Source organism: Oryctolagus cuniculus, chromosome 17 (genome assembly GCF_964237555.1).
Source record: "Oryctolagus cuniculus chromosome 17, mOryCun1.1, whole genome shotgun sequence".
Classification (NCBI taxonomy): domain Eukaryota; kingdom Metazoa; phylum Chordata; class Mammalia; order Lagomorpha; family Leporidae; genus Oryctolagus; species Oryctolagus cuniculus.
In genome coordinates this window covers 43,204,221-43,228,411 of record NC_091448.1, presented here as the reverse complement: position 1 = coordinate 43,228,411, position 24,191 = coordinate 43,204,221, and the positions used below count along the sequence as shown (strand labels likewise).

At 55.8% G+C, this 24,191-nt stretch overlaps 1 protein-coding gene across 2 annotated transcripts in view; it reads right to left on the bottom strand.

Annotated features, from left to right (window-relative positions):
• KSR1 (kinase suppressor of ras 1) overlaps positions 1–24,191 on the bottom strand; it is a 155,655-nt gene that overhangs the window by 123,425 nt on the left and 8,039 nt on the right. The window lies entirely within an intron of this gene.

Here is a 24,191-nt window from a genome sequence, read left to right as displayed (position 1 = left end):
ACAGTCTGTGGTTGGTGGTCGTTCTTCCTCCAAAGACTGGCGCAGCCCCAGGCACACCCACCACCCTGCTGCAGTTGTCCTTAACCCTAAAATGACCGGCATCCTTTTATTTCTGTTTCTTTCTTTTTAATAGGGGAGAAAAAACCTATTACAAACTGAAGTTACTCAAATTATAAGCCTTCTGTGGACAGCCCAAGGCTACATCTCCTCCATCCTCCCAAAGCTAAAGGCTGCTAGTGTCTGGTCTGGATCCCTCCCAGCTGGTCCCCCACTGGGCATCATCAGAGCCTGCAGGGAATCTCTGTGTAACAAGTGCATACAAACACCTATTCATGTAGATACAGATACACATGCTTTTTAAAAATATTTATTCAAGGTTCTGGCATTGTGGTGCAGTGCGTTAAGCCACAGCCTGCAACACCAGCATCCCAAATGAGAGCTGGTTTGAGTCTCAGATGTTCCACTTCCAACTCAGCTTCCTGCTAATGTGCCTGGGAAAGCAGCAGAGGATGGCCCAAGTGCTTAGACCCCTGCCTCCTATGTGGGAGACTGGCTTTGGCCTGGCCCAGCCCCAGCTGTTGTAGGCATTTGGAGAGTGAACCAGTAGAAAGACGACGGACCCCTCCCTCCTTCCCTCCCTCCCTCCCTCTCTCCCTGTCTCTCTCCCCTGACTTTTAAATACATAGATCATTTAAAAAAATTTACTTTTTATTTATCTGAAAGGCAGACCGACAAGGAGCTTCCACCTGCTGGCTTACTCCCCAAATGCCTAAAAAACTGGGAGTGGACCAGGCCAAAGCCAGGAGCACAGAACTCCGTCTGTACCTCCCATGTGGATGGCAGGGACCCAACTACTCGAGCCATCATCTGCTGCCCTCAAGGGGCACATTCACAAGAAGCGAAAATCAAAAGCCAGAGCTGAGCTGGGGAAAAAAGAAAATAAAAATCCAAAGCTGAGACTTGAACCCAGGTCCTCCTATGGGATGCGGGCACCCCAAGCAATGGAACAGCTGCTCCCAAAGGCCCACCTCTACATATGCCCTTTTTTTTTTTTCTTACAACTTATTTATTTGAAAGTCAGAGTTACACAGAGAGAAAAGAGAGGAGGGAGGGAGGGACGGACGGAGGGAGAGAGAGAGAGAGAGAGAGATCTTCCATCCACTGCTCACTCCCTAAATGACTGCAACAGCTGGGGCTGAGCCAGGCCAAAGCTAGGAGTCCAGAGCCTCTTCCAGGTCTCCCCCACAGGGGCAGGGATGGCACCCATCTTCTGCTGCTTTCCCAGGTACATTAGCAGGGAGCTGGATCAGAAGCGGAGCAGCTGGGACTGGCACCGGCACACATACAGGATGCCGGCACTGCCAATGGTGTCTTAACCCGCAACACGAAAGTTAAGAAACATATGTTTTTTAAGAATAGAATCATATCACATATTCCATTCTTCATCTTGAATTTTTTGTTTCCTTTAATTTATCATAAAAATTTTTCCAAGTCAGTTGACAGATCTTTATGTGGCCCACTTTCTGGTTTTGCAGTATTCCAAACCTGATTCCGCTTTCCCCCGCTACTGGACATTTAGACATCTCTAACTCTCCTCAGTGAACAGCCATGGGCATACACTAGTATACACACAGGCTACGGTTCCCATAGGTGTTGTAATCCCACGAGCGGGCTTGCTGAATCCTAAGGCGCACACAGATACTGTCAAGTTACCATCCAAACAGGCAGCACCAAGCTGTACAACGTGACTGTACACAGAGGTGCACACTGCTCCCTGGGGAGCCAGCAGGCAGATCCCCAGGCCTCCGCTGCTCGCCTTCGTCGCCCCCCACCCCACCCTCTCCACCAGGGCAGCCTCCATTCCATCTACTCCACATACCGGCTCCCCCTGAAGATTCCAGTCAAGAGAGAAAGGGGGAATGCTCTGGTTAACAGGTCTGAAAACCACAGAATGAGCTCTGGGCTCATTTCACCTGCATTTTTGAATAATACGGAGTTTCTTTTACATAAAACCCGTGAGTCATTTCACACACACACACACACACACACACTTTCCATGATAAATGAGCTAATCTGCTAAGGTCTCTTACAGAGACCACCCAAAGACACCCATGACTGCCCGCACTGACCAAGCATTCCCAACTGCTTCCCGTTGCACAGGGATAGCGCCACATAGCCCTAGCATTCCCACCCTACAAACGGAGAAGCTGACTTTGACAGTGATTTTTATAAATTTTTATTTATTCATTTATTTGAAAAGCAGAGAGAACAAGACAGAGAGGAAGAGAGGGGGAGGGAGGGAGGGAGGGAGAGAGAGAGAGGGAGAGGGAGAGAGGGAGAGAGGGAGAGGGAGAGAGGGAGAGGGAGGGAGAGAGGGAGAGGGAGGGAGAGGGAGAGAGGGAGAGGGGGAGAGGGAGAGGGAGGGAGAGAGGGAGAGGGAGGGAGAGGGAGAGGGAGAGAGGGAGAGGGAGAGAGGGAGAGGGAGGGAGAGAGGGAGAGGGAGGGAGAGGGAGGGAGAGGGAGGGAGAGGGAGGGAGAAAGAGGGAGAGGGAGGGAGGGGGAGAGGGAGGGAGAGGAAGGGAGAAAGAGGGAGAGAGAGAGAGAGGGAGGGGGAGAGGGAGAGAGAGGGAGGGAGGGAGAGGGAGGGAGAGGGAGGGAGAAAGAGAGAGAGGGAGGGAGGGAGGGAGGGAGGGAAAGATCTTCCACCACGGATTCACTCCCCAAATGCCCACAATAGCCAGGGCTGGACGAGACTAAAGAAAAGAACTTAGAACTCAGTACAGGTCTTCCATGTGGGCGGCAGGGGCCCAACTACTTGAGCCATCACTTGCTGCCTCCCACGTTGTGCGTTAGCAGAAAGCTGGAACTGGGAACAGAGCCAGGACCTGAACCCATGCACACTGACTGATAGGAGATGGGGATGTTCTAGGCGGCACCTTAACCGCTGTGCCACACGCCGGCCCCCAAGCAGTGATTGTTCCTAAGGTCTCACCTGAGTGCTGACGGGAAGGGCAGCTGAGCCCAAGTCCACACACTTGCTCCACACCCAACCGCCTTCCACTGGGGCTCTAGGCACACAGAGACACACATGCACACACGGTCCTCAGCCTCCTGGTGTCTTTGAACCCACTCCAGGGAACAAGTTCTGGGTTTCCCCTTTCTGCCCAGATTGGTGAGCTGAGTGGACACCATCATTTTGAAAGGTGGCTGCACCTCCTCCCCTTCAAGGACCCTGTCTGCCACCCCCAACCCTTCAATCCCCAAACCTGAAGGACAGCATCCCTCTAGCTGACTCCTCGCGACCTCCTCCTGGGCAGGTCTGCCTTCCCCTGCTCAGCCACACACTCTGACAGGGAGGAAGCCAGAGGCCAAGGGCAGAGGACCAGCCCACGGGAGACAGCAGCTGCAGAGGGGAGCCGGCCCCACTCCCGCAAGTCACTGCCCTTGGACCTCAGCTCACCGCCTCGTACCTTCCCCACAGGGAACACCCGCAATCAGAAAGCAAGGAAGAGCCGGAACCATGCACACGTGGGTGGAAGAGGTGGCTAGACTCCCGGGAAGTGGAGTCTACAGTGGGGATGAGGAAGAGAAAAGAAGAAAGAACAAAAGAGAGGACAGGCAAAGCGGAAATGAGGATGAGGCAGAGGAGGCAGGAAAGGGAAGCCGAGGTGGCTCCTCTCGCAGAGACAAGCTGCCTGGCCTTGAACGCCCCTAACGAGTCTCTGCAGAAAGACAAAGCGAAGCAGAAGAGCAGACCCAGCCCCCCCAGGGATGCTGTGTAATCAAAGGAAAGGAACCTTCCTTCCGAGAGCACAGCCTGCAGCTGCCCACGAGCGTGCCCAAGGGGCCGACCCAGGATCTGGCGGGGACAGCCCGAGGGGCTGCCGCAAAGCTGAATGCTGGCACTGCAGGGGGCAGGGGAGATGCCACAGGACACCCATCCCGGTAGGAGTCGGGCCATCAGTGCCTCCCTGCTCCAGAACCAAGGGCCAGTCAGAAGGCTAGGGCAACAGGTCTCTTACAGCACATTTCAGTGACTGTCAGTTCCTGGAAGCCAGAAAAATGATTGCAGCATTGTTGGCAACAGCAAAATACTGGAAACACCCTAAATGTCCCACAGGAGGGGCACATCCACGTACAGGAAGTGTCAGAGCTATGAAACCCAAATGCACACAACAGTGCAGATGCCTTCCCGGGCAAGCAAAAGGCTGCAGAACACGAAGGGTGCTAGGGACTGGAGCATTCTGCCTCCTGACTTGAGCAATGGGTGCACGGGTGTTCACGGCATCTGCTCGTAAACCTGGACATAGAGTGCACACACACCTTTGCACGTCTGTTTCATCATTTAAAATGCTTCAAGGTGGAAACGCACGTACACAGCGAGGGGTGCACTTGCACAGAAGGTTGCTCAACACTGCTATGAATGCCGCAGAGAAGAGAAACGGGGCGGGGGCAATGTGATGGGGTGGAGGGAGGTCCCCTCTTCTGCTCTAGGTCCTTTTATAACAGGTCCACGTCTCTGACCACATGCATGAACAGCCCATCTAAAAAAACCATCGCTGGCAACTCTCCAGGGTGTTTCGGCATCACACATCAGGAAAGTACCCAAGGGGCTAGTTCCCCCATTTCACAGCTGAAGGAGCTGCAGCCCAGAGGGCCGGAGTACCCTCTTTCTGGCAGCATGCAGGCCTGGGTGTGGGGTCCCACCACCTTCTCTCTCAACCAGAGACTCTGAGGCTGCCCAGCCCAGGGAGCACTTGCCCAGCCAGCTCAAACCCTCCTGTAGCCCCTCTCCCCACCGCAGCCACAGACGGCACAAGGAGGAACAGGGGAGCGGCCCACAGGCCCCAGCCCAGGGGGGAGCCCCCAGCCCTAGAGCCTCATGACCCCATGCGCTGGGCTACTGCCTGCCACTGTGCGCACACAGCCGAGAGGGTGGGCTCCCACCTCCCGTCTGTTCTGACGCTCCAGGCACTGACCATCTGCACTGCCATTTCTGCGTCCTTGGCCGGAATCCCTCCCGCATGGGGGAGTTCCACTCGTGGCCACTCTGCAGTCATCGCCACATCTCAGGGGCACAGGCACTTACCCGAGGCCTTCACACTGGCATCCAAGCACTGGGCTGGGCAGGCCCACAGCCTTGGATGCCAGACCCAAACCAGCGGGTGGGCACTCGGAGCCAAACCCCCTGGAGCTGTCAGCCGCCCCGCTGGCCAGCGTGTTTACATTGAAGGCAATCCTCGTGGGGCTGGGCAGGAGAACCATGAAACCTCAGAGCCCTCAGAGCTAAGAAAACAGGATGGTTTTGCCACAGTAAAAATCCACCATGCCTGCTGCATTTACTGGTGGCCAGCAAGCACTCACTCCACATTTTAATACTTCCTTATTTAACTAACACTCTGAGTTCATCGGTTTCTTTCCAACAAATGCCACCCTGCGCTGGGAGCAGAGAGAGTATGGAGAATGACTAATTCTGGGAGACCCGTTACTACACCACTGAACTTGAGCCAGCCAAGCCCCTGGCGGTTAGCACACGGCACCCCCGGGGGTCCTCCCAGCAGTCCTGTGAGGAAGAGACCCATTTTGCAGAGAAGGAAATCAAGGCTTCGGGGTTAAGCAACTCATTGAAGACCACTGAGCTACCAAATGGCAAACGCAGGCCTGTGTGGTGCCAAAGCCCATTCCCACCCACTATGCATGCACTGTCTGCAAGGTTCCCCCTGCCCCCTAGTTCTCGGGTGCTGGCCCTTCCTCTAACTACACTCTGCCTGCAGGGTGCCAGCAGGGCTGACTTCTCCCACTCCCAGACTCCAAAGTCCGCGCATGTGAACTCCAGCCCTGGGGGCTCATCAAGGGGGCCACCCAGCTTGACTGTGGGGCAGCTAGCGCACTGCCTAGGAGTTCCAACAAAGTGAGAGCCCAGTGCTCATCTGTGGCACTGTCCCATCCACCACAGCGCTAGCCAAGGGCCCTGGTGAGCCCCACATGTGTCACCACACCAGGCTCACAGCCTGCAAGGAGGACTCAGTAAGAGAGGAGAACAGCCCGGGACAGGCACACCTGCCCACACTGGCAGAACCAGCCCCAGTGACAGCCAAGGGCCAGGCGGGCGGCTCCTCCCTTGGCTGCACAGAAGCCACATCATGCCCTTCCAGCAGGCTGGGGAAGTGGGCGGGGCATGTGGAGCGGGGTTCGAATCCAGACTCAGCCACAGCTCCTCTTCGGGAAACCCCCTAGAGCTCTCAGGAACACGTGTGTGCCAGGGTGATGCCACCTCCAAGTCCCAGGGGGAGAGGGCAAAGGGCGGAGGGACCTTTCAGGTGAACTTCTTGGGAGATGTGTTTTACAGGTGCATGGCACCACTCTGCACCCAGGCCTTTCCCAGCCATAGCCACAGGCAGCTCCTGTGCCCACCATGTGCCTGGCACATCCTGCATGGCCTGGAAGCTGCAAAGATCTGAGGTTCAAGCAAAACACTGCCACCCTTCCCTGAGGCAGGCTGCCCTCCCCTCACTCACAGGTACCCCCAAGAACTGGACAAGCACGGTCAGTCTCTCCTGGAGCACCCCCTATACGTGCCAGGGGTGACTGACATATACTAGGTGCTCAATAGTGTTTACTACATAAACGGCAAGCAGCAGCATTAGAATCCTCCAAAATCTGAGAACAGGACAGCACCCCCGGGGGTGGCTCCCCACAGGAGCCTCCAGCATGAGCCGGTGGACACTCTTGGACCCATCTGCTCCCAAAGTCAGCCCTGTAAGGAGCTGGCCCTGAGGACTCTCTGGAGACACCAGCCCCAACCCCCACCACGTGCACACCAAGGAGCTCCCCACCTGGAACTCCAGGCCCCAGGCCCCCAAGAGGGCGTGAAGAAGACAGACCCCTCCTGACGACACGTGTGTCCCTGTGACGGACACCATGTGGAAGCGTGGGAGTGCATGTCTGTAACCTGTACAAGGAGACGCCGAGGCTGGAGGCCAGGGGCCTGCTGGGACTGCAGCAGGCCAGCCAGTGAGGGACACACAGGGAGAAGCTCCCAACACTCCCAGGGAAGGGGCACAAAGGAGAGATTGGGGAGCCTCCGTAAGGACATGCTCAGGGCTGGGTGTCTGGTGCAGCGGTTAACTCTCCACTCACCTCCTCCCACATCACGGGGTCTGGTTCCAGTCCCTGCTTCTTCACTTCCCATTTAGCTTCCTGCCACTGTGCACCTGGGAGGCAACAGTTGACGCTCAAGTGCTTGGGGCCCTGCCACCCATGTGGTGGACACGATTGAGTTCCAGGCTCCTGGCCTCAGCCTGGCTCAGCCCTGGCTATTATGGGCATTTGGCGGGTGAACCAATGGACGGGAACACACGCTCTCGCTCTCTGCCTTCCAAAACAAAGTGAAAATAAAACTTTTTAAAAGGCCAGGGGGAAAAGCCAAGATGCTCAGTGCCTAGGGCGTAGCATGCTCCCTGTCAGGGAGAGATAAGACAGGAGGGAGAAAGGAAACAGAGGAGGGGCAGGGAGACAAGGAGGGACTTCCGGCACTGCCAGGAGAGGAGCCGACGGCATCCCGCAGCAGGCCCACCCCCACCAGACCACAGCTCGGCAGGGCCAAAAACCGAGACTCAAGGTGCTGGATGCCTGGAGAGGCAGGCACAGCGCCAGGCCACACTGAAGAGGTGGGACTCCCTCTGCACGCCCAGGAGTGGCCCCAGCCAAACGCTAGGCGAGCAACTGTCTTCCCTCTTTTCCCCTGCCCATCAGCAAAAGGCCAACTGGTTGAGTGACATTTTGAGCGTGTGAGGACAGCAGTAGCCCGGGGGCTACACACAGCTGCTCTGGACACAGGGGAGGCCCTTAGAGGGCAGGGCTTGTGGCTGGGCGGCCTGTCCCCAGGATCAGGATCAGATTCTAGAAGCAGTCATAGCAGGTGGCTGTGGCACAGGTCTACAGCCTGCACATTTCACTCTGGACCCAAGAACCTACACTGAGTGCCTTGGATGGGGCGAGCCGGCACGGAGACCCCAGCTGCCACCTCCCCACTTCTGACCTCGGCCAAGCCCGTGAGGAACTCGAGCAGGGACGGCCCCCAGAGCTGATGCAGCAAGGGGTCCAGCCTTCGGACCTCAGTCTTTGGATGGGAAGGGGGCTCTTGTGGGAGAGGCTGTTCCCTACAGCTGAAGGCAATTCCTGGGGAGGGACTCGGCTACGAGCTATCAGCCACCACCCCCCACACCGCCAGGGCCCGGCCAGCTGGTGGTGCCGAGAGGCGTTTGTGCGTCTTCAGACGGTGCTACCCAGAGAGTGTCGTCTGCGACACAAGATCAGTCCAGCCATCTCAGGACTGACACGTAAGCCACAGAGGAGCAGCGCCTGTTACGTTCATGTCGCCCGCAAGGGCGCTGATCAGATCTAACGTTCTCGTTCCCGGTCTCGGATGAATCTGAAGAACACGTAATCTCATTTCAAAAACACCCGCCGCACAGTCGCTCTGTGAATTTCCCATCTTCTGCCTCCTCGTTCGCAAGCTCCTGGTTCACACACTTGAAGCAAAAAGCTATTTTTTGATCTGCAGACTCAAGCCGTGTCACGTGGACAGACACTCGCTGGGGACAAGGTCTAGGCCACAGAACAGCTAAAACGTGACAGTGGGTGCACTCAGACGGGAGAAGCGTCTGCCACATTTTAAAGCACATGAAAACCCACCAAAATGTTTTCAGATGGGACCATCTCCCTCTCCCGCCCCACACGTGAGAAATGTGAGTTCACAGAGGGAAAACACAGCAGCCAGAGGACAATGCATGCACACCTGGGGCTTTAGGTTCACGCGTGGGTCTCAGAACATTTCTGCACCAAAATACACTTATCTTTTCATTCTATTTTTCCACAAACTTAAAATAATCTGGCAACAACATAGTTGATCACTTTCAACATCTCTCCAGCTAATTTAAAGTTTTATTTACTTATGTGAGCGAGACAGACCTTCCACCTGCCTGTTCACTCCCCCAAGCGCCTGCCATTGCTGGGGCAAAGCGGGCAGCCAGGAATCCCATCCACACCTCCAGTGACATCGCCAGTGCAGGTGGCAGGAGCTACTTGAGCCATCACTGCCGAAGTCGGGAAACAAATCCGGGTACTCCAACGCGGGATGCAGGCGTTATTTATGTATATGTGTTAGTGTGTGTTTACTTGAAAGTCAGAGAGAGAGAGAGAGAGAGAGAGAGAGAAGTATCTTCCATCCACTGGTTCATTTTAAATGGCTATATCAGCCAGGACTGGGCCAGGCCATAGGCAGGAGCCAGGAGCTTCATCCGGGTCTCCCACGTGGGTGCAGGGGCCCAAGGACTTGGGCCATCCTCTGCTGCCGCCCCAGGTGCATTAGCAGGGAGCTGGGTGGGAAGCAGAGCAGTGAGGATGTGAACGGGTAGGATGTCCATGACAGGCAGCAGCCTAACCCACTATACCACAACGCTGGCCCCACAAGGCCGGCCCCTGAGCAGGCCTCTTAACTAATGTCTTAGCCGCAAGCCTCAACACTTGCCCCTCCCTCAACTTTTTTTTTTTTTTAAGATTTATTTATTTATTAGAAAGGCAGAGTTACAGAGAGGCAGAGAGAAGAGAGAGAGAGGTCTTCCATCAGCTGGTTCACTCCCCAGATGGCTGCAACCATACAGGATGCCATCACTGCAGGCGGCGGCTTTACCAGCTACGCCACAGCGCCGGCCCCTCCCTGGACTTTCTGAAAGGCCCTTGGATGTTAACTATGAGGCCACTATTCAGCAATGAGCTTCCCCCATTGGCAACCAAATGCACAGCTTTTTCTTTTCCTCCACCTAGGTCTTTTTTTTTTGGACAAGCAGAGTTAGACAATGAGAGAGAGAGAGACAGAAAGGTCTTCCTTCCATTGGTTCACCCCTCAAATGGCCACTACGGCTGGCACTGCACTGATCAGAAGCCAGGAGCCAGGTGCTTCCTCCTGGTCTCCCATGCGGGTGCAGGGCCCAAGCACTTGGGCCATCCTCCACTGCCCCCCCCCCCCCCCGGGCCACAGCAAAGAGCTGGACTGGAAGAGGAGCAACCGGGACAGAACCGGTGTCCCAATTGGGACTAGAATCCGGAGTACCAGCGCCACAGGCGGAAGATTAGCCTAGTGAGCCGCAGCGCCAGCCGACCTAGTTCATTTTTAATAACTGATTGATAACCTATGTTTTTCTAGCAGTAGTGTATGGTGACCATTTTTTTTCAAATAGTAATTTTTAAGTTAATTTTTAGTATTTTTAAAGGCCATAAGTCTAAATGTGCTCTAGTATTATTTATAGCCCAAGGTTGGATGTTTAAGATATCAGATGTTTACACTATTTGCAATTAATTTTTTAATTAATTTTTTATAATACTGAAGTTAATATCCTGGGGCAAAAATTATTTTTTAAAAAAGATTTATTTATTTATTTATTTATTTGAAAGGCAGAGTTAGAAAAGAGGGAGGAAGGGAAGGGAAAAAGAGAGACAAAGATCTTTCATCTACCAGTTCACTCTTCAAATGTCTGTAACAGGTGGAGCTGGGCCAGCCAAAGCCAGGAGCTTCCTCAGGGTCTCCCATGTGGGTGGCAGGGGCTCCAGTGCTTGGGCCATCTTCTATTGCTTTCACAGGTCCATTAGCAAGGAGCTGGATCAGAAGTGGAGCAGGTGGGACTTGAACTGGCACCAGTACAGGATGCTGGCATTGCAGGCAGTGGTTTAACCTGCTGTCCTATGACACCAGCCCCCCAAATGTTTTCTGAATCCTAGTTGATCCTTAACATAATCCCCCAGTGCCTACACTCATGCTAATGATTGAACGTGCATCTTACGAACCTAATAATGGATTCCTCAAGTCTGTAGCACAGTGACCAGCTGAGAGAAGACAATCACAGGCCCACCCTGTCTCAGCAAAGTCCCTGCTCCTGCAGTCCCAGGAGGGGCTAACGGGCCAAACCCCACCCCAGGCTAGGCACGTCTTCCATTCATGAGGCTCATGTATTCTTAGACACCTGCTCAGACAATAGAACACTGGCTTCCCACAGGTTTCCCTGGACACAACTGATGTTTTACCTGCGGTATATCTAAACGGCACTAACTCAATCCCAAGTCTTTTAAATTCAGAAATAAGTTTGGTGGCACAGTAGGTGAAGCCACCTCTTGCAAGGCCAGCATCCCATATTGGAATGATTCTGAATTCTGGCTGCTCTGCTGCTGATGCAGCTGTCTGGTATCGTGCCCGAGAAGGCAGTGGAGGATGCCCAAGTCCCTGGGCCCCTACACTCATGTAGGAGACCTGGAGGAAGCTCCTGGATCCTGGCTCTGGCCTTGCCCAACCCTGGCTGTTGCAGCCATTAGAGGGGTGAACCAGCTGATGGAAGATATCTCTCCACCTCCCTCTCCCTCTCTGTAACTCTGCCTTTCAAACAAATAAATCTTTTATAAAAAGCAAATAAGGGACCAGCGCTGTGGCACAGCAGGTTGGGCCAGCACCTGTAGCTCTGGCATCCCACACAGGTGCTGTTTCAAGTCCTGCTGCTCTACACTTCCTATCCAGCTCCCTGATAGTGGCCTGGGGAGCAGTGGAGGATGGCCCAAGTCCCTGGTCCCCACCACTCACGTGGGAAACCCAGAAGAATCTCTTGGCTCTTGCTTTGGCCTGGTCCAAACCCCAGCCATTGCAGCCATTTGGGGATGGAAGACCACTTTCTCTGTCTCTCCTTTTCTCTCTCTCTCTAACTCTGCCCTTCAAATAAATAAATCTTGTTTAAAAAAAAGTAAATAAAGTAAATAAATTAAAAAAAAAAAAAAGCTATCCTGAGAGAAATTATCAGCCCCATCTGATGGACTAGAAGACTTGGGTTCAACACAAGGAATCGACCAATGCACCCAGCTAGCGGGACAGCACTCGAGATGGCAGGAAGTCAATGCCAAGGCTCAACGTCATCAGGCTCACACTCTGGCAGTAAAATCTGCAGCTGTGGAACAGGCAGGAGACTGGTGCCGATGGCCTGCATGGACAAGTCACCGTCAGACAGAGACGGCCACACAACTGCTAGTGGCCCTGGGGCATCACGCTGTCAGTACCCGAGCACCAAACAGGAAGCTGGTGGCTCCCGGGCCCCAGCCACGCGACAGGAAGGCATGAGGCTGACCCATGCTGGAGGGGTCTCTCTGTGACAGGGAACAGACCAAGGGCAGCGTGCCTCACTGGCTAAAATACAGTACATACGTGCTATAAAGCCAGACTACTGCCTCCTGGACTTTGGTCCATGAGAGCCAGGACCACAGAGGGGAAAGGGATCACAGAGGAGTCAGCCTGTAACTCCCTCGACTTCTCTCCACAAACAAGGAACCAAGGCCCTGGAAGCTGGGCCACAAACCCAGCTGACAGCAGATCCAGGTCTGCAACCTCCCAACCTGGGATCCAAGAGAAGTCACAGCGGCACAGGACACAGGAAACTCGTGAGAATTCCACTGAAGACCCCAAATGAAAGAGGGAAAATAAATTGTATTTTTAAAAGACTGAGTTATCTAACTTACAGGACTTTAATCAACCTACTGTCTACTGTCCCTAGTATATCTGATCCCTCCCTCTGAAAAAAGTCACAGCTAAAGACAGGACAAGCTCTTTGGGCCAAGGCTGGTCTTGTTTTGTCAACCGACATCGAAGGATCACGGCAGCTTTGATCACAGGTGCCCGGGACACATCCAGAACTATCCTGGCCCAAAAAAAGCAGACACACAGGTATGCAGGCACACACACACACACACACACACACAGTTACAATGACCAGCTTTTCCAAATCTTTCCATGGGTCCTAGGTTGTGGCAGTTTGCTTCTTTGTTTCTGTTCTTTCTTTCATTCATGTGTGATGGAGGAGTCCACTGTGTTTGGGTATTCAGGACAGTCAATGAATCAGAGAGATGAAAACTGGGCCAGTGTTGTGGTACAGCAGGTGAAGCCACCGCCTGAGACACCAGCCTCCCATATGGGTGCTGATTTGAGTCTCAGCTGCTCTACTTCTGATCCAGCTTCCTGCCAATGCACCTGTGAAAGCAGTGGATCGTGGCCCAGGTACTTGAGCCCTTGCACCCATGTGGGAGACCCATGGAGTTCCAGGATCCTGGCTTCAGCCTGGCCCAGCCCCGGTTATTATGGTCATTTGGGGGAGTAAACCAGCAGATAGAAGATATCGCTCGCTCTCTTGCTCTCTCTCTCGCTCTCTAACTCTGCCTTTCAAATGAATAAATAAATCTTCAGGAAAAAAAAGAGATGAAAGTCCCTATTTGGGGTGGGCATTGTGGCCCAGGAAGTTAAGCCACTACTTGGGACCCCCATCCCATACCAGTGCACCCCATCCCATAGCAGTGAGGGTCCAAGTACTTTGGTCCTTGCACCCATGAGGAGACACAGATGGAGCCCCAGGCTCCCAGTTGTAGCAGCCATTTGGGGTGTGAACCAGTGGATGGAAGATCTCAATCTCTTATTCTGTCACTCTGTCTTACAGATGAATGAACAAACCTTTTAAGACTGTCCCCGCCTCAAGGAACTGTCACTCTAGTGAGGGGAGGAGGGCAAGCAGCAAGTCAGTCCAGCACACAGTGCGCCAGACAGAAGGGAGAGTGTGGGAAAAGGCAGCCGACTCAGGGAATGCGGGGCAGGTGCAGGGCAGAGGCAGGGAGGGTTCACGCTTACATGGGGTGGTCAGAGAAGACCTCACCCTGGGGAGGTTCCAGCCAAGCCCTGGGGACGAGGGTGGGGCGGGGCCCCCCGAGAGCACCTGCAGGATAGCACGGCGGGGAGCACCAAGGGCATCCAGGTGGGACAGGAAGGAGGCCAGCAGGGCTGGGGCAGAGTGAACCATGGGAGGTGGACAGAAAGGATGAAAGCCAAAGTCAAGGCCGCCCTAAGTGCCATGAAGGCACTGACCAGATGACCTGTGTTGTCTTTCCTTGAACTTTACCAAGAACTCCTATTTACAGTCAGACAGACCCAGTGGCAGAGCCAGGCCAGAGAACGGCCCAACACCCCCAACAGTGCAGGCCACCTCCAAGCCCAGGTGCTGTGGCCGCCCCTCTACTGGTCAGTCCCTTGTGCCCAGCCCTGAGCGGGTCTTGCAGAACCCCTGCCTACAGAGGCCTGGGCTGCGGCCTCCTGGCAGCCACGCGGTTTCTGGTCGCGACTCTCTCAGGCTGGCAGCTCCCGTTCCTAGGAGCCCTCCTTCGTCCAGCCCTCGCTCCTCCCTGCACCCCAGGGGTCCCTGCACCCCACGTGCCTGTCAACCATGCTCCAGGCATGGGAAGGAGCAGCACCAGCGAGGGTCAGACTGGCCTGTCGCTGTCACCTGTGCCAGGAGAGACCTTCCTTACCTACGCCCCCTCCCACAGCTCAGACAAATGGAAAAGCAAAGCGCCCAGGCAAGCAGGAGAACCCAGCTGGGCTCTCACCTCCCACAGACGCAGGCTCTGAGGACTTCCCCATGCTGGAGGGAGAAGATCCAGAGAGAGACTGGGACGTACCACGTGCTTGGCAGCACCGACCCTGTCTGGTGGTCCCAGAGGAAGGCCTGCCTGGGGACACGGAGTGACAGAGCTGGAACACAGGCCTTCCCACCTCCAAATACATTCAGTCTTCCTGCGTTACTTGGGAAGCATACTAAATGCATCCCGAGGTGCTCCTCTCAGGGTGGGGTGGGTGGAGGGAGGGCAGAGAGGCTGGGGGCCCTAGGTCTAGACACTGAACTCACAGCCAGGGTGAGAATATTCCCACACACACACCCAGAGGCTGGGAATTCTCCCAGGAAACTTCACTGCCCGTAACCTGCGGCTGATGACAACAGTAACAATAAGTGACAGTGACAACTCACCTGGATCAAGTGCTTACTGGGCACAAAGCTCGGTCACATGTCCCACGTGTGACTCACTTAATCCTCCCCACAGCCCTAACAAGCAGGTGCTGCAACTGTCCCCCTCTGCAGACACAGAACCTCCAGAAAAGCAAAGCACGTGACAAAGGCCAGGAGGAGCCGTGAGCACAGGCAGAAGTCCCAGGCAGGCCGCCTCCTCCTGACCCTGGGGACCACGCCCCTGGCCCTGCGCGGGGAGGGTCTTCTGCACTGCCGCCGTGTTACTCCTCTAGGAAGGCCTGGAGGCTTACAACACGTGCTGCAGGACCCTCGCTCAATCCCCCACCATGCGACCTGTGCCAGACCCACTACCAGGCCCTGGGTCTCTGGATAGGAAGGTCATGACACAGTCTTTGTCCTCAGAGAGGAAATCCTTCCACCGCAGCTCAAGGGCTCCGGTTATCCCCCTGAGAGGACGGGAGGCTGGCCCCGAGCGTGTGGCACACCGGGCTGGGCTGGGAGTAGGAGGTGGACCCGTCCCTGTTTCGCGGTTCTCCCTATGGAGCCAGAGCCCAAAGGGCTGCAACAAGAAAACTGCTTTGGCATCAGCCAGACCCCAACCTGATCCCAGCCTGTCACTGTGGGTAACACTCTGAGAGGCCAACTAGGCTCCTGGTCCCCAGTTCCTTCCTGCACAATGGAGGCGAGCCTCAGGCTCCGCTACCCCAGCTGCAAGGCCTTGTGGGTACAGTATGCTAGGGGCTGCCTGAGAGCCAGAAACACGAAGAGCAACCAGCGAAAGTCGCAGTCAAAAACCATCAGGGTCCTTACCACCCTCCCACCATCATCCTCACCACCCCCCCCACATCTTCACCACCCCCTGCCATCATCCTCACCACCTCCACCACCATCAGGTCACAGTGTGGCAAGCAGGGGTCCATGCGGCTGTCCCGGTTTCCACACCAGTCTTGCTGTGCCAACCGCAGGCTTCCTGGGCCCATCACAGCCAGTATCCCTGCTGTGAGTGTCAGGCATGCAGGAGGGGAGCCCACTGCAGGGTCTCTTTCCTGGCAGCCCTGTGGTCAGAGGGCAGGGGGTTCCTTTGGACAGCCCACTGGGACTTGTGCACAGCTCTCGGCACCAGAGCGGCCAAGACCGGGAGGCCCTGTTGGTCCCAGGGCCCTGCTTTCACAGGACCACTGGCTAGCAGTAGCTCCTCACGCTCAGCATTTCTGGAAACTTCTGTATCTGCAGAATCCAGGGGCCTGAGGGCCCTGAGGAGAACCTGCAGGACACAGTGTCCACTTATTTCTGGTAAGTTTGAGCTGGGCACCCCATGCGCCTTCAGTCTGTGAGCAGCGAGGAGGGAAGGGGGCTTGGCGGCCGGGGTCTGTGCAGCCCCCTCCATGGCCAACTCTGAACACAGCCTCACATCTGGGAGGCACTCAGACATCCACTGTTTCCCTAAGTGAACAAAAGAAATTACAGCAGTAATAAAGGAATATTGCCAAGAAGGACCATCCCCGCCACGACCCACTCCACTCAGCACCCGGAACCTCCCACGACAATGTCATGATAAATGCTGCAAGGGTTCAGTCTCGCCCTTCGTGCTCACACGTTCCCACAGGAGGCGATATCACAAGTGTGGTCCCGTCATTCCCCGCCTTGGTCCCGCCTGCTCCATCTTCCCCAAGCTGAACCGAGCCAAGCCACGGGTTCACGGCTTGTGCAAACACCCTGCTAAGTTCCAGTTCTCTTCCTGCTGAATGACTGCCTCGGGATAAAGTCCCGGGGAGGGATGGGCCGGGGGCAGGGTCTGAGCTATCCTGGGACAGAGAAGGAAAGTGACCCCAGGCAGGGACAGCCGGACTGGGAGCTCAATAAATGCCTGCGGAATGGACACACATGACGCCCGTGTTGCCCTCAATGGTGGCAGAGCCGCAGCCTGCCTCAGGCTAGGCCCACGTCATCAGAAAGGGAACTTTCTGGCCGGCGCCACAGCTCACTAGGCTAATCCTCCGCCTAGCGGCGCTGGCACACCGGGTTCTAGTCCCAGTTGGGGCACCGGATTCTGTCCCGGTTGCCCCTCTTCCAGGCCAGCTCTCTGCTGTGGCCAGGGAGTGCAGTGGAGGATGGCCCAGGTGCTTGGGCCCTGCACCCCATGGGAGACCAGGATAAGTACCTGGCTCCTGCCTTGGGATCAGTGCGGTGCGCCAGCCACAGCAGCCATTGGAGGGTGAACCAACGGCAAAGGAAGACCTTTCTCCCTGTCTCTCTCTCTCACTGTCCACTCTGCCTGTCAAAAAAATAAATAAATAAATAAGTAAATAAAAAGAAAGGGAACTTTCTCTAATTCAGGAACACGGTTTTTCATAGTAGGCTACTGGGCTGGAGCTCAAACTCCATTTTTTTTTTTTTAAGATGTATTTATAGGGCCGGCGCTGTGGCACAGCAGGTTAAAGCCAAGGCCTGCAGGATGAGCATCCCATGTGGGCGCCAGTTGGAATCTCGGCTGCTCCAGTTCCAATCCGGCTCTCTGCTGATGTGCCTGGGAAAGCAGAGGAGGCCCCTGCACTCATGAAAGACCTGGAAGAGGATTCCTGGCTTCGGCCTGGCCCAGCCCAGGTGATTGTGGCCATTTGGGGGGAGTGAACCATAAAATGGAAGATTTCTCTAGGTAACTCTGCCTTTCAAATGAATAGATAAATCTAAAAGAAAAAAAGGTTTATTTATTTATTTGAAAGAATTACAGAGAGAAAGGAGGAGAAGGAGTGGAAGAGGGAGAGAGAGGGGGAGGGTGAGAGGGGAAGAGAAAGAGAGAGAGGGAGAGACAGAGATTTTCCATCTGCTCGTTCATTCCACAAATGGCCCCAACAGCCAGGGCTGGGCCAGGCCAAATCCAGGAGCCAGAGATTCCATCCAGTCTCTCACATGGGTGCAGGGGCCCAAGCACTGGGGCCATCTTCCAATGCTTTCCCAGGCACATCAGCAGAGAGCAGGATCAGAAGTGGAGATGGGTCTCTAATTGGCACCCATACGGATGCTGGCACTGCTGACAGTGACTTAACCCGCTACACCACAGCACCAGCCCCAAGCTCCGGTTTTTAATAAGGAGGGCTGAGCTTTGAAACCCCTTGTGGATTGTACAAGACAGAAGCAGGGCCCACTGAAGAACCCACACAAGGCCCAGCATCCACAGCCTGCTTTTCTCCCTCCGTCCTGGGCTCAGGGTCCAGTGCTTGCAGGTGACATCCGAGAGCCTCCCCAAAGGGCACGCCCAGGACACCTGGCAGCCTCCCGAAGCCAGGCTCCCTCTCCTGGGCCTTCACACCTGCTGCTCCTCGGCTTGCAAAGCCCTGCTCCAGATAGCGGCCCAGGGCCACCCCCTGGCCCTCCGGGGTCCTTGTTCAATGCTCTCTTTTCTGCAAAGCCCTCCTGACCCTCATTCAACAAGGCTCCCTGCGGGCGCCGCTCCCTCCTGCTTCCGGCCTCTCCACACCACCTTCCCCACACATCCCAGGCGGCAGATTCCACTCTCTCTTTTGTGGGCTGGATGTCTCCTCTCCACAAAGCTCCATGTGTGTCCTTTTGGTCACTGATATTTTGCCAGAGCTTAGAACAGTGCCCAACCCATAGTCAGTGCTAATCAAATACTCATTGAAAAAACAAATGCGATGCTGTGACAGACAAAAGCATTGTGCTTTACGTGCTCATCTTATTAGCCCCGTTTTATAGATGGGGAACCGGCTGTCTAGACAGGTTAAGCACCCAGTGACACACAGCTTACCAAGCAAGGAGTAGAGTTTGAGCCCACGCTGCTAAGTGTCAGAACCTGTGCCCTTACCCACTAACGGGCGCTGCTCACCCTCCTGGCCATACCTGCAAACGCAGAAGCAGCCAGGGATCAGTGGGGCTTTCCAGAACAAGGCCAAGCAGGCATCCATCCTGCGCTCCAACAGCAGGAACAGAAGGTAGGGGCAGAGGCCAGGCAGTAGCCCCCGGAGCCCACCTCTGCCCCCTTCCCCAGGGAGCAGCACAGCTGACTTCCAGAACCCAAGTACAGCCTGGTCTGGCAGTCGCAGGGGGACAGGGCCCGGTCTCCCGTGACTGGGACGGGTGCTCTGACAAGCCAGGTACTTAGACAACAAATCCTGCCAGACCAGGAAACTGCTTAAACCAACCGGGGCCGGAGAGGAAGTCTGGTTTAAGCTGTCAGATGCCCGAGGTACAGTCCGGTCATCTGAGGCCGCCTAAGTATTTTTCTAAGAAGAGTCAGCAGCCCCCTCTGGTTTAGGGGTCAGAGGTGGGGGCAGTACAGATGCACGCCCCATTAGTCACACGGCCAGTTGCAGCCCAGGGTGGCCTGCACACAGGCACACATAGCAACCACGTCAGAGACTTCGGGTTTCTTTCTTTTTATCTCCTTTTTTTAAAAGCTGCTTCCTAAAACGCAACGCTGTCAAACACTGCAGTTGCAAGAGCGGCCCAGGGCTTTGTCTCAAGTGCTCACTCCTCCTCGCCAACCACTAGGCCAACCACACAGCAAAGGTTTCCTGTCCCCGAAAAAGACAAGTTTCCATTCGCCGACGGATTCTTCCTCGCTCTGTTCCATCCCCTCGGCCAGGGTGAGTCAGGGCCACCGAGGGCAGTCTCCCCAGGGAGCTGTCCCCTCTTCCTCCTGAGATTCACCAACACTCAAAATCCAGCTGGGCCTGCAAATCGTCTCCAACAGGCCCCAGCCGTCCCCGCTGTGTCACCCTTCTGACCACAGCGCTTGCAGCTCAAGCAAAATTCTCTGGGAGGCAACCACTGCATTCCGTGGGCTCAGTCCAGAGCCTCTGACCCCGCAGAGCCCGAGGCGGCCTCGGCCCGCAGCCTCCTCCTCCGCCAGCTCTGGCTCTGACTGTGCCTCCTCTCTTCAGCGAATGGCCACCTGCTCATCCAGGTGCCACCCCCTGCTGTCGTGTCCTGTTCACAGCTGAGACGCTCTCCTCCAAATGGGCCCCAAGGGGGAGCTTCCACCAGCATTACTTCTTCCAGAAGGCTCCGCACGAGCAAGGTGCTCTCTGACCTCTTTCTGCCCTAGATGGGACCCCAGGGCAGCAGCTACCTGACGTCTTTTTTACGTTTGTTGTTCCTTTGAAAGGCAGAGCAATGAGGGGAGCAAGAAGGGGGGGGGAGAGGGGGAGGGGGGGAGAGGGGGAGAGGGGGAGGGGGGAGGGAGTAGTGGGGAGAGGGGGGAGGGAGGAGAGCGGGGAGAGGGGGAAGAGGGGGAAGAGGGGGAGGGGGGAGAGGGGGAGGGGAGAGGGGGAGGGGAGAGGGGGAGAGGGGGAGAGGGGGAGGGGGGAGGGGGGAGGGGGAAAGGGGGAGGGGGAGGGGGGAGAGAGAGAGATCTTCCATCTATTCCTTCATTCCCCAAATGCTTGCGACAGCCAGGGCTGGGCCAGGCCTGGAACCAGGAACCACATCATCCCAAGGGGTCTCCCTAGTGGGTGGCAGAGACCCAACTACTTAAGTCATTATCTGCTGCCTTCTAGAGTGTGGAAACTGGATTGGAAAGAGAGGGGGCACCGGATCCCAGGCACTCTGACATGGGGTGCAGGCGTCCCGGGGTAGGGGCTTAACCCACTGCACCACATCCCCGGCCCAGGTCAGCGAGAGTACAGTGAAACCAACACAGACACGTTCTGGATTTGGATCCCAGCCCCACCTGTGACTACACGACTCTGGGCCTTGTAAAGTTACCCTGCCTAGGGCGTTCACTGAGAAAACTCCAGCAAAACGCTCTCAACTCACAATACAAGGGGCAGGTCTCTCGCAGCTTAGCCTTGGCTATGGGAGGAGGAGACGGAAGCCCGAGTGATCCCACTGCTAGGATCTGGAAGGAACCCCTTCTGTTAGAGTGGCTCTGGTGTAAGGGACCCAAGGAGCTGGTTAACTCCGATCAAAGCTGGGCACTCTATGGGTCACAGGCCATGCAACCCCCTCTCCAAACAAAAAGGCACCCAGCATCTTCCCTAGGGCCCGCTTCCTGGCACCCTTACAATTGGCTACAGCCTAAGCTGTCCCAGAAGCACCTGCACTGACCTTATACCCCCTCCGTCCCACCCGAAGGGGAGAAAGCCACAGACAGCACAATATCCCCAGGTCTGTGTTCCCGACCAGAGCCACACGCCAGCGTGGCGGGGCAGAGCAGGAAGAAGGGGTTTCCCACTTCTTGGGCCTGTTTCCCACAAGTCAGTGCCTCGATACCCGGAGCTGGCCTCAGCGCCCCACGTCAGAGCTGGCAAGCTTGGTCCCCAGGCCTGGCAGCGGTCCGGGGCGCCCCCAACCGCGCTGGGACTGCCAGCCCTGCCTCCAAGAGCCGAGTTTCAGTTACCACAGTGGAGGCTGGCAGCAGAGCGCAGCTCGCTGCACATCAAGGTGCATCTCCCAAGTCCCCGCACAGCTCAGGGCAGAGATGAGTCAGCCACGCGGCCTGCGGAGCCCTCTTCACACCCCTCCAGCACCTTCTGTAGTTCACTCATCCACAGCCTCCCCCACGAAGCTGAGCATGTAGCACCACACACCTCAGTCACGCCCATCCCGGAACAGCACCTAGCACGAGCTGGGGAGAGGAAGGGCTCAGTGCCAGGTGCTCAGTTGGGGGGCATTAATTCTTTCCCAGGGGGCCACCTTTAGGAAAACAGCCCCACGGCCCTGCCTGCCTCCCTGACCTCATGGCAGACCACACTCTTCCTCCTCCCACGCATCCCAAGCCTGTGATCCTCCTTTCTGGCCCCTGAACACTCCAAGCTCATCACTGCCTCAGGGCTCTTGCGCGTGCTGGCCCGGCTGTCTGGGACGCCCTTCTAGGCTGCAGCAGCCGCCTCACCTTCAGCTCACTCTCCTCTCTATCCCACGGCTAGACCGCGCCTGTCTGTAGGCTGACGATCTCGTCCACTGCCCTTCTCCTTCCTCGATAGGAACTGCTCCGTCTCCAGGCCCTGCAACAGTGATGGGCATACCGCAGATGCTCCACAAATCCCCACTGAATAACTGAACAGAGAAATAAGCAGCAGATGCCAGAGGGGGGGGTGATCCAACAAGGCGGGAAGGCAGGGAGGGAGGGAAAAAGGGGGAAAAGGAAGAGAGAAGAAAACAAGGACTAAAGGCACAAGAGCCAAAAAGGATTGCAAAGAAGTCTTCCTATAGATGGGCAGATGCCTGCATGCAGGTATTGAGTCTAAGACATCCATGCCTCACATCAGAGCACCTGGGTTAGGATCCCAGCCCTGGCTCCCGACTCCAGCTTCCTGCTAACACAGACCCTGGGAGGCAGTGATGATGGGTCGAGCAACTGGCTTCCTGCACCACCTACGTGGGAGACCTGGATTGCGATCCCATCTTCTGCCATTGCAAGTACTGGAGAGTGAATCGGTGGGCGGGAGCTCACTCGCTCCATCTCCCAAATAAATAAAAAGTGATTTTAAAAAGAGGTATTTGGGGACAGCACTGTGGCCTAGCAGGTAAAGCTGCCGCCTGTAGTGCCAGCATCCCATATGGGTGTCGGTTCAAGTCCCAGCTGCTCCACTTTCAATCCAGCTCTCTGTTATGGCCTGGGAAAGCAGTAGATGATGGCCCAAGTCCTTGGGCCTCTGCACTCGTGTGGGAGACAGGAAGAAGCTCCTGGCTTCGGATCGGTGTTGCTCCAGCCATTGCGGCCAACTGGGGAGTGAACCAGCAGATGGAAGACCTCTCTATCTCTCTGCCTCTCCTTCTCTATGTGTGTAACTCTGACTTTCAAATAAATAAATCAATCTTTTAAAAAAAAAAAAGGTATTTACCTGGCAGTACACTCTTTAAGATAGCCATCACTCAAAAAAACTAAAATGGAGAACAATTTAGCAACTCCCCCCCATCTCTCTCTCTCTCTCTCTCACACACACACACACACACACACACATACACTGATACTCTTTGACCCAGGAATTACATCCCTGGAAATCATCCCAAAGAAATGAACTCAGAAAGGGAACAAAAATAAAGAGGCACCTGTACAATCATGGTTTATAACAGCAGAAACCTGGAAACAACCGAAACGTCCGGAACAGGAACTGCTTTGGCAAATTACAGCACAGCCCCTGGAGGGGCTGAGGAAGGTGACGGGGAAACGGGAGTGGTGTTGTGGAATAAGACTAAGGGAGAGGAAGTCCGAAAGACAATTCTGCACGCCTTCTAAGTGCCAGACACGGTCTAGCACACCTCCCGGATCTCGTTCGCCCCTCACAAGGGCCTAAAGTGAATCCTTCCAGCTAGCAAGAACCCTGGGGTTCACAGAGCTAGGGAACCTGCCCAAGGTCCCAGGGCCAGCAAGAGTCAGGATGCTAACAGGCTTCCCAGCGGCGGGAGACAGGAGTCTGCGAACGCAAACGAGGCTGCCCTAAGCTTCAAGCCACAGCGCAGCCCCTCCTGAAGCTCCCTGTGTCTCGGCTTGCCGGTCTGTAAGATGGGGATGCCAGCAGGCCCTTCTGCGCGAGGCGGTGGTGAGCAGTCACAGGGCCAGGCAGGGAGTGAGCCCGGCGCACAGGTCCCCATCAGCTCTTACGACACATCCGTCCCACAGCGGGAGCAGAAACCACACATCCCTTTGACTCAGTGATCCGGGGAGGACAAGATGGGGTGGAACAGCACCGTTTCCGAAAGCTCAGGAGCACGCGGGAGCTGCAGCGGCCGCGCCCCCAGGGCAGCCCCAGCCGGGCCCAGCAGCACACTCTGCTGGGGAGGGCCAGAGAGAGCCCCTCCTTTCAGAGAGCCCCGCCAGAAACAGGAAGCCGCTTCCTTTCCTTTCCCAGCCAGCACTTCCTTTCTTGTTTGCAAACGCATTCCTCATCTGCAGAGCGGCCTCTGCCCGCCCTCACAGCCCAGGCTCCGCGCGCCCATGGCCGTCTGCCCCGGTCCTCTCCGGCCAGCAGCGAGGTTCCTGGAGGGCAGGAGGCGGCAGCGAGTAGGCAGGCAGACCTCTCGGGCCCTCTGCCTCTTCTTCACGGAAGGGCACAGTGGAGCTGTCCCTAACTACTAGCAGACGCCAGAGGACACGGGCTTCCCTCTGTGCGCCACCACCCTTGACAAAAGGCCACCTCTCCGGGACGGGAAAGCCTACAGGGACACGGGTGGCTGCTCGACCCACCAACGGGAGGGACCTCAGTTTCATAAAAACCTAAAATATAAAGACAGCAGCAGCTGAAACAAAGCCTGTGTATGGCTACGACAGCGTTTCCCCAGTCATGATCAGTGGGGACAAAGTCCCCGTGAGTCAGTGACTTGCTGCAGGCCTTCTCAGGGCCTTTACAA